Here is a 16,114-nt window from a genome sequence, read left to right as displayed (position 1 = left end):
AACCAGCCCGGCATCGCCACCGCGAGTATAGACAGGCAAAGATATAAAATCACCACAAATCGATCAGCATAAAGGGGAGCCGCGCGTTTGCTTCGCTTTTGCTTTATGGGGAGGCATACCGACCTTTTATCTTTTCCCGCTCAATAATCGCCGGGTCTTCCCTTAGTACGTAGGTTGGTATTCCTCTTTTTCGCGCGCGGTCCATCCCGATGCAGTTGAATCGGTCGCCGTTTTTTCTCTCTTACCGATTCGGTACGTACCAATACGAGACAAAGCCCGGTTGTTGCGGCCTCTGTCTTGCACAATCGCTGTATTTTCGCAACGCTCAAAACATGTACAAGTTACCAATCTCCTCCCTTTTTTTTTCTCCCCAGAAATTGCAATAACACAATGTCATATCGTCGGCTGCGGTATCTTTTGAAATTTATACCGGAAATTTAAACAAAATAAAATTGGAGAGAAAGGAAGAAGAAAGACAGAGAAAGAAAATGAAGATTGAGCAAGAAAAAATGTTATAAATGAAGTATACACATACGTATAAAACTTTGCACACAAAAAAATGCCGTTCTCAAAATTTTACTTAATGTATATATAAAATTATATTTAAATATAGATCAAATTCTGAATCTACATTCGCGTCTCTCTCCCGAGATGCTTTTTCGAGGAAAATCCGATTAAAAAAATATCCCGCGGGAAAAAGAGAAACGCACACTTCATATCGACGAGAACAGCAGTAAAAACAGCGGCAGCACGAACTTTACGAGCCGAGGAAGGGAGAAGTCCTTATGCTAGCTTGTGAACTGCTTCGAGTCAGGCGAGCTCGCGAGAGGTAAATGTAAGTGTATGTATAAAGTCACGCATACGAAGAAGTAAGAGTGGCACGCGCAGCCCGCTTCTATCGCTTCCGGGCATCAACGTGCTCGCGAACTGCGGCTAATTGCTCTTTAATGCAGGCGAGCGAGCGCGAGCGAGCGAATGCGTTACTCTTTTCTTACATATATGTGTCCAAGAAAATCCATCTTAAACGACGTTGCTAATGACGAAACTGTTTTTAACACGTTCGCGACGGGCCCTGATTGAATGAAGGGAAAATGTACCACCGGTGGTACAACCCGTCGCGAACGTGTTAACGAGTGATAATTCTTTTTTTACTTTTTTATATTATTATAAAATCTCAATGATCTGAGCAAAAGAATGTTTGATACATTGTTTAGAGAATTGTCTACGTTTGCACACATGTATGTTCTTTGTTTAATAATTAAAACCTTCATATCGCGTTATATACGTAGCTTGCACAGGAAATGCCGATCATTCGGCTTATTCGTGTTTTTTTTTTTTTTTTTTTTTTTTTTTTTTTTCTATTTCTTTCGGAGTCGGTCCTGTTTATTCACGGGAGGAAAGGGTGTGCTGGTGAAAATAAAGGGCAGAAAGCTCCGGATTTGTCGAGGCATGACCAATGCATCCACCACAAGCTCATACATATGTACGCAACTCGGACCGGACAGTAGCGAGCAACCCTTCTTCTCCTCCTCTTCCTCTCGGACTCACTCCCATAGAGAGGACCCTCCGGAAAAATGAATATGCAGTCGTGTGAGATGGTATTATTTTATAAAATTTATCCCGTGCCCTTACATTATCCACCTTCCTGCCAACCACATCTACCTAATTCGCCGCGAGTTTTTCACGATAACTTAAAACAACGTACTTCTTTTATACTTTTTTCTTTCTTCCTCCCTCTATATAAGAAATATATAATAAATATTTTTTTAAATTAGCAAATCTCTTTAAAATATGTATGTAGTTTTTTTCAATTAGCTAAAAAATCACCTATTCTGCTACAAATTAAAATCTGACTGTTGATATTTTTATTCGAGCCTGTAATTAGTATAAAAAATTCAGATAAAAATCGCCGCATATGTATGCTAAAATATATTTAAAAAAATATTACATTTTTTTTTATTTTATGATAGGGATATAATATTTAAGTTAAATATAATTCTATTTTTTCTCTATTAAAGGTTAAATATGATTTTTTAAATTCTTTTTTTAATTTGTATTTGAATATAATAATATATAATTAAATAAAAGTTCAATTTGTTGTGCACAACGTGCTGACTATGTTAAAAAGGATCTATTTATAGATCCGTCTTTAACGATTCTTGTCTTAGTAATTATTACTTTCGATGTTTTCTTCGCAACCCCACCTGTTTCATAACACTTCCTCTCGTCTGACAGGGTGGTGCTTCTGAAGCAGAGTCTAATTACGACGAGTCACTCACGAGCGTAACCGCTTGTGGTTTTTCAAATGTGCTTGGTGCACGTGGGGCTGTGCGTACTTCTGGCACTTGTATAAAACTGTAGCCCTTTATCTCTTCGTAGAGGAAACGAAACATTAAATCGACTCTGGCCAACGGGGGCGGGCTTGTTTCGGTGAGGTGCGTCTGAGATTTCCTGTGTGGACGGTGGATGTGTAGTAGAAAAAAATGGTTTCCTATTATATAAAGGGTGCGTCCTCGTATATGTCATCATCAATCGCTCGATTTATACATATAGAAAAATACATATACATATAGAAATAGAATATACATACATGTGTAGAATATACATATACATATAGAAAAATTCTTCGCGTAAAATAAAAAAAATATATTTTCCATACAAGTTTAGGTACACACACACACACACACACATATATACATGTATGCACGCTCATATTAAATTTTTATTTAATTATATCATTTAAACAAAAATTAAAAAAAGAATTTAGAATTATATTTGTATATTTAACTACTTAAATACTATACTCTTATAGATATTATAAAATAAAAAAAGAATGTAGTAATATATTTTATGTAGCATACATGTGATAATTTTTTCTGAATTTTTTATGCTAATTACAAGCTCAAATATTAAAAATATCAAAGTAGATTTTAATTTGTAGCAGAATAATTTTTTAGTTAATTGAAAAAATACACATATTTTAAAGAGATTGGCATATTTTAAGAAATATTGACTATCTATTTCTTATGTATAGAGAAGAAGAGAAAGATATATATATATATAACTTTGGGTTTATGTAAAATATCGTTGTCTCAGAACTAATAATCATTGATTTTCCGTGAACGATAGAATCCTCAAGTGACGATCTATGTAAACCGACAACAATCTTAGTTCGACTTATGCTAAGTGCTTGTACAAAATGACAAAAAACCGCATTTTATAGCCTTTCTTTTACTCTTGCGCTCGCGAACCATCTGTCGCGTTATCTAAACAACTTTATTATTAATGCAGCAGTAGCCCCGCATTACTAGGTATTTGTATATAATGGTTTGCTACGTACATATGTAATATATAACGGCCACTGGCCACACATACGGTCGGTGATATTATAAGATATGAACCAATCGCCGCGATTGTATGGAAATATGTATCTATGAATGAAGACACTTTCATTTATGAAACCAGATACTTATGTACCGGACACGGGCGTGTAACATCCTGCTATTATGTGTCCTTACCTCTACCTATTCTTTCTCTTTCTCTCCCTCACTCACTCACTCGCTCACTCATTTTTTCTCCTTTCGTTCCCTCGTTCTAATCTTTGCCATGAGACCATCTTTAGCGTTCGCGTTAGACACAGTTACATTAATATACCATATCGATCATAGACATAGTTACATCGCTATATATCATATCGATCATACTTGTAACTAAATATTTCTTCATTTTCTGTAAATTTTTTCAAGCATTATATTACACTCTATGTGTGTGACTCTGTTTTTTCTTTTCAACATTTGAAGTTTTATCCGCAAGGCTTTTACCGACAAAATTATATTGTCAATTAACACGTTTCTTATAAATATTATTGAGTTAATAGATTTTCTTTTCGTGGAAATCTTGTGATAATTTTTTTTTTTTTTTTTTTTTTTGTACGTGCCGATTCTGAAGCAACGCACAACCCTTTCGAGGAGACGGACAAGAGAGGAAGAGGTGAATGAGCGGATAGATAGCGCAGGAGGGAAAGGAAAGAACGAGGCTGAATGCGCCGACTGTGACGCTTTCCGGTCAGGTGCCGCCCTGACGACGCTTCTCCTTTCAATTTCCACGTCGAGATCTGCTCGCTCATTCACTTTGCCCTCCCTCGTGTTTTGTCTGCCCCTCATTCTTCGTTCGGACATCGTTCACCTCCTCCCTCACGAAAAACGAACTTTTTCTTCGCAGAACAACGCAAGATTATTTGCGCGTGTGGAATCAAAACAATTTTTGGTTTTTTCTTTTTTTTTCGAAAGCACGACAATGACCACGACAAGAAGATAACTATGCGATATTCTCCCTTTCAAAGTGGAAGATGAAGAAGACATTCCGGTTGCACGTCGCGCGCAATAATTGGATCACAATTTTGATTTCCGATTACGTCCAGCGACGTACGTTGTGTAAGATCTATCCGTGTACGTATCGCGCGAACGTTAACGCTAACTTATTTTACCGGTCAAAGAGATATTGCATTTGATTATTAGTGGTACCAGGATGAAAGATAGTCTTCTCTCAAACGTTTCTTTTCTGTTTACCACATTATTACTCCGCGGCGTAATTATCGCGCGCTGCTTCAAGAGGCATTGTCACAATGGACGTCCGGAGTTTCCCTACGATTATCGCACCGAAAATCTCTTCGTGGCCGAGCTCCTCATCGACTTCCTGCTGAGGATGGACGATAATTATTTGTCGCAACAGTGCGATGGATGTACATGTAAAATTTGTACGTGCAAATTGTACAACTTCGTCTCTTTCGTTGTCTGTTGTATTTGCAAACAAAGTAATGGTGACGCGTATGTATAATAAAAAATTATATTAAAGCAAGTAATTATACAGAATAAATCCGAGATTGCCCCTCTCTCTGTCTCACCTTAAATATAATTTACAATAGAGAGAAATATTTTGAAGAAAATGTTAAATGTAAAAAGTTTTTGTTTAGTATCCCCTTTATACTTTATTACTGATTTCTGATAAACAAAATTTGTAAGTTTAATGTAGTTTAAAAAAAAATGTTTTAATTATTTTGATATTTATATTCTCTCTCTCTCTCTCTCTCTCTCTCTCTCTCTCTCTCTCTCTCTCTCTCTCTCTCTTTCGGAGACAAAAACGTCGAGAGTACCGTTTCCCGTGGTTCGCCATGTTATCATCGTATATGTACATATTCGCGATAATTTACGCAGCTCGGAGCCGGGGCGTAGTTTCTCCGCGATTATCCTACCGAAAAATCTCTCGCGCTCTTTCTCCTCATCCCGTGAACACGTCGGGGCCAGTCGTCGTCGACTTCCTGTGCCCGCCGGTGGACAATGACCAGCACTTGCCGCAATAGCAGAGAGCGGCGGGGCAGACGCGCTCCTAATATCTGTTCGGCCGATCTAGTTCGCGGAAGCCGCCGTTATTGTGGCACGAGTATGGTATGCATGTGTGCGCACACCAAGCCTACAGTACATACAATCGCGGCCTACGGCATACAGGGTGTATCAGGAAACGATCATCACGCGATTTCAGCATTCCGCAATGCGCGCCGAGCACGAAACCTCGGACACGCGGCATCGGAAAACGTGTATTTATACCACGTATCCTAATTCGCCAGAATTCGGGAAAACACGGGCAAATGAAATTTCAAAACGTTTTCTCATCTGTTTTATTCTCAACAAATGCGAATTTGCACGTACACCCCGTACGAATTGGCGTTAGATATGTATACGCGCGTATACCGATGAGGATCTGTGCGGCATCATATGTGCGTGCGTCGGCGGAACGAAGAGGCTCCAGCTTGGCGTGGCGTTGGAGAACAACCGGGAGACGAAGGACGAGGAGGAGGACGGGAGTAGAAACACCTTCGAAGAGGCTCTCTGGAAGGAGGATATGATGGCTCGTGGCGTTATGGTCCGCGAGCTGTTATGCTCCTCGGGCACCACCGGACCATAAGCGAGGCTACTTCGCTCCGGCGCAACAGCCGCCACGTTTCTCGTTACATCAACACATCGGCGTCGGCCAGCTAAAGTTCGCGTGCGCGTGAATCTTTTTATCGCGCGTACGCGCGTGCCTTTTTCGTCGGTGAAAAGATACTTTTTTTTCTTTTCGTCTCGCGTAAGACGAGAAATTTCTCTCACGGAATTCGGTTAATTATTAATAAGTATGTTCACGAAATTCCAATTAAATCATTATTTTCTACTTTTATCGGTCAAACGTTTAATCAATTTTTTAGTTCAATTTTTTTTTCAAAATCGTTCATCGCGTGTCTCAACGTAGGTAGAAAAGAGAGTTGTGTTCTCGCGATCGTTAGGTACGTTAATCAAGAACGTATTGCGCATATATACACGTGGTGCAACACGCTACGAGAATACGTGCGACTTCCATCCGATTTCTTGACGCGCCTTCACCGGATGCAGGCGCCAATGCATCTAGGCACGCGTCAGCCCAAGCTGCATGTATATCGTGTTAAGCGATCGTTGATAAAGCACTTTTCTTCTATAATTTCACAATCTACTACCGCCGCGGTTTTCTGATAAAACTTTTCGCACGTATTACGGAGAATGCTCGTACGTAAACAGCGTGTATATGTAGAGTTAATTATTTCAATTTTTCTCCGCGAAAGATTTATACACGGAACGAGACATCCTGATTATAAAAAAAATATCAATTCTCCAGAACGTTTCAAAGCAATCAAAGCATTTGCCTCGAGATTATATAGTCCAAGTCGGGGGATATAAGATAGCAGCATACATGAAATCGCGTTATGAAAAAAAACGTTGCTCATATTTAGATTTTTCTCTTTTGAAAATCAAAAACGCAGATCTCTTTTCTAAAAAAAAACAGAAGAATAGAAAACAAAATTATCTCGAAGATGAAAACTATTAGCAACTCTCTACTTTCAGTCTAAATCTTTAAAGAAAAAAAATAAAATTCTGTTTCTCAAACAGAATGCGATTGTTGTGGATAAAATTCGATTTTATTAAAAAATTGTGCACATGTGTTGTTATACTACTAAAAATTGTAGAAAGAAAAAATGTATGACCGTCATATGCTGGTTCTTCTTTCACATTTATTGCCCGTTTTCTCGACTTCTTCGAGAGACTCCCGAAGATTGCGCCTCGCCGCCGTCACGCTACGCGTAATTCCCGACAGAGTCGGACGCCAATGGATCTAGGCACGAGCCACAAGTCTGCGTCGAATATGCCTCGCAGTCTCTGACCCGCAGTTCCTCTCGAGGGGGCTACGGTTTTCCGAAGAGAAGAAGGAGGAGTGCGATGAGGGCCTCGAAGGAAATGGCTGAAGAGGGGGCGACGAGGCGGATTGAAGGGGATGGCAGTGCAAGAGGGGGGCAATTTATCGTTCAGCATGCGTAAGGAGCTCTGAAGTATCATGTCCTCCCAAGAGGGGGCACCTAAAATGAGCGAATAAGAAAGTCTCGGACGACGAGGGGCGGCATTAGGTGATGCCTTCGAAGGCAGAAGAAGGCGAGAGAAATGAGGGGAAGAGAGAGAAAAAAGAAAAAAAGAAAGAAAGAGAGGGTGTCCGCCTGCCACGCGCTGCCTTCTTTTTCTCTTTCGTCTTTACTTCCTTCTTCTCCTTCTTTTTCTTGTCTCTTTCAACTACCTTCTCTCTGCACTCTCTTCACTTATCTCTCTCTCTTTCTCTCTCTTTTTGATGGCCTCCTGTTCCATCCATGATCATCTTCCGTGTCGCAATATATATGTAACAACGACTCGTCACACTCTGCTTGCTGGCGCACAAGATAATTGCCCTCATTATAGTTATTTAAAAAGCGCACTGCATGCGCAAACGCGCTCCGCCTTCTTCTTCTTGATGATCAAGCCGCAGAGATATAAAGACGCTGCCGAGCGCGAATTAATCGAAGGGGATGCAAAAAGAAAAAACATAGGCGGTCGCACGTTCCGTCGAAGACAGCTGCTGATTTCTGCCTTCAGGCGGCAGCGTGTTACGTTCCGAAGACCCCATGGAAGGTACATTAGACGGATCAAAAAGACACGCAGAAAACAAAAAAAAAAATAAGAATAAGAATTAGGATTATCTAAAAAAAATTGATAGTTAATTTCCTCGTTAATTTATTGATTTATTTTTCAAGTTTTCCGCGCGGAAGATAATTAAATGTAAGTTTCAAGTAATAAATTTTTCGAAACAAAGAAGCGGACTTTAATGTGGCGGCGAATCATGAAACTTGCAGTACAATAAAAGTACCGTTTTAAATAACGGTATTAAACACATTCGAGAAAACGTAAGGGTGATATGATAAAATAATTAAGGCGAGATCGTTAACTGGTTTGCAACTGGCATTGATCTGCGAGCTTGTTTTTTATTTTCTTCTGATTAATAAAATATTAGCGAACGCGATTTCAAGTTACGATAACAATTGAGATAACACGAAAAAGAAATATCGAGTGATTTATAGTGGCAACGAGAATACGGAATGTATATTTTCTTATTCTGTGCGCGATTCAGAATTACAGAATTATATTGCGTATATCATTGACATAACGCGTATACGAACGTAAAAATTCTCTAAACCTTATATTTGCATTCCGCTTTGAGCCCCGCGACCGCGTACGAACAGCATCCAGAAATCATTCTCTCGGTGCCGGTTATGTACGCGCCGCAATTGAAGACACCGGGTACCGTACGACGGGACTGCGGGGCACACAGGTGGTAGATTTTCCGATCGGTCTCCGATCGTCATCGACGGGGAAGGTGGAGTTTTCACGGATGTAGCGCGGCTCGCGGGGCCCTGTTCATCGATTGTTCACGACGCGGCACGCGCACCAATGAAAGCTCGACAAGCAAAAAGCCTGTGAGGTAGACATAAATAAATAGGTAGTGGGTGTGGTTGGCCGCACACATGGCGTCGTGACCCGTCGTCTTCGCTCGTGAGCTCGGAGTCAGCTCGAGTTGGGGCCCCGCGGAATGTTGCTGCCACCGCGTGCAAGCAGAATCTCTTTCGGTATCGCTACACATTTATAACCCTTTCACAAATCCTATATGTTCTATATGGAAAATTTGCTGGATATTTTATCATGAATAATCCTATATTAAAACAAACAAAAAACAACATGTAAAGTTGACACTCGAACGTAATCGAAATACACTCGAATGTCTTGATGTTGTGTATCCTGTTCACGATTTAAAATGATACTATGAGCTTCGGCGACTGAGGTGCTGTCCGTAAACAATACCGCATTGTTTCGTTATTGTGGCCATCTAGTCGGTAGCACGCGCGCACACAGGTTGTATTAAAACATTTTTCTAGAGGATGAAACTCACACTCACATATACCAAAAGCGGTCGCTAGTATATCTTAATTTATTTTTTAATTAGATTTTAAAATAAAAGAACACCAGTTGCAATGTTTTGTGTGATGTGTGTTTCAAATAAGTGCATTTCATCTTCTGTTATCAGTTTTTGAAAACTCTTCGGGCGATTTAGACTTAATAATAGCGTTTGTAATATGAAATCAATTTGGACACTAGTATTTCCACTTTTTTAGCCGTTGCCTCAATCGATTCTGTAAGCGTCTTAATTTCCTCAGACAGTTCTTACAATCTCTTTCTTCACGATTTCAAGTATGGTATTTAATTATCGCGTTGTCTTCTACATATTCGAGTTTCCGCTTGAAATCTTTTGCAAAATATCCGCGATAGCCGCTATATTATTTATGTGTGACAGCTCGTTATTGTAGAATTTTTTTAGTTGAAGAGAACTTATTGCTAGGCTATTTGTGACAGCCATACTGGCTTTTTTGTAACGTCAGAAACGAGAAATGACGAATGGTGTACGATTCAAATGTAAATTTGAAACAAATGACGCAACAGTGCGTACGAAACAGCAAAATAAAATCGCATACTTGTATCAATTATTTCGCAAGCGCTGTATTTTGCGAGGAAGATAGTATCGATAGAATAAATTGAACGGAAAAAAAGACAAAAGAAATAGAAATTGTACAACTTTCTTTTCTCTTTTCATTAACATATTTTATATGTTAAAAAAAATCTAAATATAATAATTTGATCATTGTAAATCTAAAAGAGAATCACAGAAAAAATATGGAGCGACATATCGTGTTACGGGACAATATAAAGCTTATTTCATGCATATTTTCTTTCGAGGTCTACATGCGGAATCGAAAGAGATCCGAGGCACGCATCCATCTCTCGCACAAACCGAGTTTTTATTTTCATGGATGGTTGCCATTCAGCGTGTACGCACGCGTCACGATTTTATTTTCATCGTCAGCACCGCAGCTCGTATTTTACGAACAATTATTACGTCTCTTTCTTTTTTCGCGCGCGATAGAAAGTTTTCTCCATTCCCTCGAAAATGGATGAAGCAAAGAATTATCATAATTGATACCCGAACCAAGTTTTGTTGCGGCAATAGCAAAAAACTACGAAATATCACAATTTCAACACAATTAAATGCAAGTTGACTTTTGCATCTTCCGATACTTATACGAATTCTTTGATATTCCGCCGTGAAAAAAGAAAGAAGAGGAAAATGGAAGAAAGCTACCGGATATCGACGGATATGGGTCGTTGCAATTGGATATTTTTCTTATTTTCATAAAACAAATCGCACTTACGGAGATTTCGACGACAATGCTTCATTCCGGTGTTTTAAATACAAATCTACAAAAGGAAAAACCCGTAAAGGCATTGTAATTTATATTACTACATGTGGCAGCGACGCTTCCGGCGAAAGAGCATAGGCGCAGTTCCGGTCAGCACCACGCGGGTTGACGAGATTCTACCTCGCCAGATTATGAGCCCACCGCCGCTTTTACAATGGATCGCCTCTCCGTCAGCGAGAATAATTCTGCGTTATCGTCGCTCGTGCTTGTTCTGTCGGCAAAATAATACAAATAATCGCCAAAGGAGATAAATGTATACGCGTATGTACACAACAGGAAAGAGTATAAAAAATACGAACTTAACAAAATACAATACAATTTTTTGCAATATTATATTGCTTGTATTGTTTTGCGAGATAAATAATTTTCTCGTTTTCTTTATCTTTTTTGTAATAATATCATTTATATAATAACAAGAAAAAAGCAAAAGAAGAAAAAAGGAGAAGAAGAGAACTGAAACAGAACACGTATCGATTAACAACAATTATAAACTATATTTAGAAGAACAAAGGAAAATAAATGACAGCCTGCTTTTTGCGCGTTGATTAATTCACATTATTATATTTTATCGATTTTCTTTATGATTTGTGAAGTTGATAACTAAAAACGTCTAACTTCAAATTGATGTACGCGACAACAAAAGAACAGTAGAAGCTCTTCTAACGCAGTTGGGAAGTCACACACACGTTACAAACACATCTAATTTTTTTACGCCAGAAACTGGCCATTTTTCATGAACTCCACGATTGCCTGGACAGTGAGCTGAAAGCGTTCGAAACTCTCCCGTCCGTTTTCGGGAGATTTGGACTTGTAAATGGCGTTTGTGTACGCCGAAGTCAATTCGGACACCAATGTTTGCGCTTTTTTGGCCGCTGCCTCAATCGATCCCGTCGGCGTCTTAATTTCCTCAGCAGTTCTTACGATCTCTTCCTTGATGATTTCAACGAGCATCGCGTCGTCTTCCACATTCGAATTTCCATTTGAAATCTTCTGCAGAATATCCCTGATAGCCGCTACATTCGTGTCTTGTGATGCAAACAGAATAAAACATTTCTTTATAAAGAAACGAAGATACTTTTAATTACCTTAACTTGATTGGAAATGAAAATTGTGTGACGTGAACAAATGTTCGTGTAATTAAATATCCTTCACCTGCGGATTGCGTTTCTCTAATTATCCTTTGGGACAGCGAACCGGTGCTGGCCAGAACGACGATCGCGACGATCGCTAATAACCTCGCCATCTTCGGAAATCGCATCGAGCAACGAACTGTCAATCGTTCATCTGCCCACTCTCTATTTTTATAGGCACGCGTGTCCTAACGCAAAGAGAACAAGTGCATCGGGTAGGGATGACATTATGCAAAACGTAATTTGTGTCATGTGTGCCGCGGTTGGTGATCATTATAAATAAATCCTGATAACTGTCATTAAAAGAGAAGGCGCGCGAGAGAAAGTGGAACACTGCAAGCGGCACGTTTCAAGAAAGCATATTGTTTTGCTTTGATTTCTATCTGTTGACAACCGGAAGAAATCGGCTCGAGTAAAATAAGCGTTGCGCAAAGAGTCTTCGTATATATTCTTTAATTGTCTTTCGGAATTCGAGATAAAATAAAGTTGTGTGAATTTGCAAAAACTCTTTGCGCAAAAAAAAGCTGCATTTTTTTCACGCGGCATTAAATTGCGATAAAATAAGGCTGGTTGCAAAATAAAACCTCGAAAAATGAAACGCTTGTACAAGTTTTAGAGAGAGGAACGAAGTATTTATTTGTGTCGAATTAAAAAGTGATACACCAGAGATTGTTTGTTACAAACACATTGAGTCTCTATATTCGAGTTTAAAAACATTTTTTTAGTATACACAGGTTTTCCAAATTATGATTGAAAAAAATAACGCAATCTTGAAATCGCCAGGATCGAGCAACGTGTTAAAGGCTGTGGCACACACAAATGTAACTTACGTTCAAGAAAGAACGTTGGTTTGATGTGATTGGTTGATTTGCTTATTGCTTATGTCTTACTGCTTAAGTTTTTGTGTGTGCCGTGGCCTTTGGATAGTCGGTAGACGTATCTCGTCGGCAAATTGCGGGTCACGAAGCAAGTTTTTCTTAAACCAAGCGGCAATCGTCGTGCCGCAATTTTTCGTCGCAATCGCTTACACGTATACACATTGCGATAACACACGCAATTCTTCTTCGACGCGACGCTCAACAGGTCGCCCAACGTTTCTCTCTCCCTTTTCTCTTTGAAAAACGCAGGAGCAACGCCAATACTTGCCGACGATAAAAGTGCGTGAATGCAGGGAGGGAGTGCATCCAGCCATGATTCCTCTTCACCGATTTTTACCCCCTTCCTGCCCTCGTTCTTCCCCCCACCTCTATATTTTACCTTGACGCGTCTCGTCAAATTAAAGGTTGCCGAGTTGCTCTCCATCTAAAAAAAAAGCGTTTCAAATTTTCTGTGTAACGATAATTGTATCGCGCCGTGAGCATAAACCACGTGTTTTCGATTAAAATCAGAAATATAAAACCGTTTTATTAAATATGCGACTTTTTGTATTCTTTTTTTTTTTAATATTTTATTTACACAACAAAGGTTCGATTTAATAGCGCGTTTGATTCAATATTCTCTTTAACGCGAGAATTGTAAGATATACTTGTCTTTACACACAGGTTTTTTTTGGCGCGACGTTGAAATCAATGAAATTTGTAGGTACGGATGACGCGTTGCACGAGAAGACATTCGCAAGAAGCGTCCGTATCTTAATGTGGGATGAATGAAAATACGAGTACTTAGGTAAGCTTAAATTATATTTCATTCATGCAGGAAAAGTAGGCACGCGGGAGTCGCGTCCTTCCGGCTTGCGTCGCTCATATACCGCAGGACGACGACGTATTTGTACGTAATGTAATGGCTGGACTATATAATGTGTATTATTCCGACATCCTGTAGCAGGGTAAAAACGGCTTCTTATGCATTTCTCTCTTGCGCATAGAAATCGACCCTTACTGTGTTACGACAGTGGTTACAATCGCGCAGACGCTGCTTTAACTTTTTACGCGGACGCTCTTTCACTTTTCGCATCGTAACGTCAAGCGTTTCCTTTTTATAAATCTATATGTATTGTGTAAAAACAAAATCTCTCTCCCTCTTTCTACGTATATTTATATGCTTAATATGTATATAAAATGTGCGCAAATAATATTTTATATATATATAAAACCAATTATATATAAAATAAACCAATTATATATTATATATAAACCAATTTTATATATATATAAAACTTACTTATATATAAAACTTATATATATATAAGTAAATAATATATATAATTTATATACATTATTATATATTATTAAATATACTATTATGTTATTTGCAATAAGTGGGCCTGTAGATAGAATTTGACACACAGATCACAATAAGATCTGTTCTGCTTTCTTTGTGTGTTAAATACTAGAACTTATATTTAACGTGAATAAACGTTAGGTCAAGTCGCAGTTGCGTAAGGTCTTTAAAGAAATATTCATTTTCCCAGCGTATAAAACAAGATATCCCTATGGGTATTAAAGACGAAATATCGATCGCGTACCATCGATCACGATCTTATCTGACGTACAAGGGATTCACGACGGCCGGCAACGAGAATGACGAGGATATACGAAACGTACCGTGAACCATACCGTGTAAACCAAAGACGGCGCGATGTACCGATACATTCCGTGTCCACACTGTATATACTCCGGTATTACAATCCACGATATCGCATTGAGACAAGACGAAAGACGAAGGAGACAGAAAAAGAGAAGAGAAAGAAAGAGAGAGGGAGAGAGAAAGAAGCGGAGCGACGAAGCAGGTCGATAGACGATCTACCGACAGTCTTTATTCTCATATCGGCATCGGACAAACGACGGGAAGCGACGTCGGGGCTATTATGGATCCATATCGCGTGGACCACAATGATCAGCGCTGACGCGCGCATCTTCGTCTTCTCTTCGAGAGACGCTGCGCGTCGCGCGGAGCAGACTCGACTGAATGCCCGGCGGATTATGAGCGCGCGGGGCCCCGTTCGTAAGATCGACAGGTCCGATTACGTTCGCGCTGATTTTAAGCCGCTTTAAATGCTGCCATTCAACGAATCACAGAACGAAAGGCCTGACCTCCTGCGCCGCTTGCGGTGCACCGATTTGGCGTTTCTCGCACGTTGGTTTCTTTCTTTTGCCTCCATCTTTTTTGCCACATTATATTCCCGTCTTCGCTTCTCTCAAAGCCGCGAAGACAATTCGTACCCGGAAATCGTTGCCACGACGAATCACGAGTGTTAACCAGAACAACGACGAGATTTGAATTCTGTGACGAAATTATCTCTCAGAATGGAATAATAAAATTTATTTTAAACAATCGAGGCTACAGATAAATTATCGGATGTAATAGTGAAGGATCGTTCGATTTCTAGAACGAAAAGTTTTAGATTCGGTACGTCTTGTGTGGAGGTTCCGCTCGATCAGACCGTGCGATTCTCTACATATTAGTCCGAGGGATCCGTGAAAAAAACAATTTCATGAAATTAATAAATCTATTCTCGGGAAGAGACCTCCTACGATGCAGACGACTTTTTCAACCGACGAGTGATTTTTCGAAACGTGGGTGATCCAATTAGGCATGGCAACCCCTCTCTGCTTCTTCTCTTCACAAAAAAAAAACTTGTCGCGGTCACAACGAACTTTGTTCATTTTCGCTCAACGATTACGAGATACATAAACATGCTTTTTTTTTTCATTTTAAAAGAATACTTCAAGATAAATTTCACGATAATTTTAGCAGTTGTGACTTTTCTAAAACTTTTTAACTTATGAGAGAACGTTTATAGATTTCTCGAACATGGTGCGCATCGGTTTTGTGTAACGCAGTATTCAGACGGAAGAACAACGTGTGGGAAACGTGGGTTTTACTCTGAAAACGATGTCGCCGCGAAACGCGACAGTCTGCACGAGCGGACGGCGCATTGTGGTGTACATCATAGACAAAGCCTGGATTATTTTTCGCGCTGGCAAAGGAAGCGTGCCGGTATTGTTGCCGACTGCGAACAACAATAGTTTCTTCTCTTGTCTTCGTTCTCGTTCGTGTTACACTAGTTTGACTAGTCTTCTAGAAGAACAGCTCGCGCCCCAACGTGGAACATATATATACACGTAACGGTGTTTGTTTCTGAGGACGCTTCGTTTCTCTTGCAAAATCCGCAATTGATATTTGTTCAAAAGAGAATGTTATTTCACTTGCAAAGATATCACGAAGATGTCGCACTTAAAATTATATCGCACGATGTATTTGTATGAAGTTTCGGATCGGCTGGCACACAAATGTTTTATCAACAACCGAGGTGAACTCCATTCGAGAGCAGTTTTTACAGAATTAGACAAGAATTTGGACTTCGTAT

General features: G+C 39.6%; 1 protein-coding gene across 1 annotated transcript in view; it reads right to left on the bottom strand.

The window, feature by feature from the left end:
- The window catches only part of LOC109859559 (dopamine N-acetyltransferase-like), a 101,921-nt gene that overhangs the window by 20,192 nt on the left and 65,615 nt on the right, over positions 1–16,114 (bottom strand). The window lies entirely within an intron of this gene.

This window comes from Pseudomyrmex gracilis, unplaced genomic scaffold (genome assembly GCF_002006095.1).
Source record: "Pseudomyrmex gracilis isolate BER0280 unplaced genomic scaffold, ASM200609v1 scaffold_268, whole genome shotgun sequence".
Classification (NCBI taxonomy): Eukaryota; Metazoa; Arthropoda; class Insecta; order Hymenoptera; family Formicidae; genus Pseudomyrmex; species Pseudomyrmex gracilis.
Note: the sequence above shows the minus strand (reverse complement) of the source record. Positions and strands in the feature narration are given on the sequence as shown.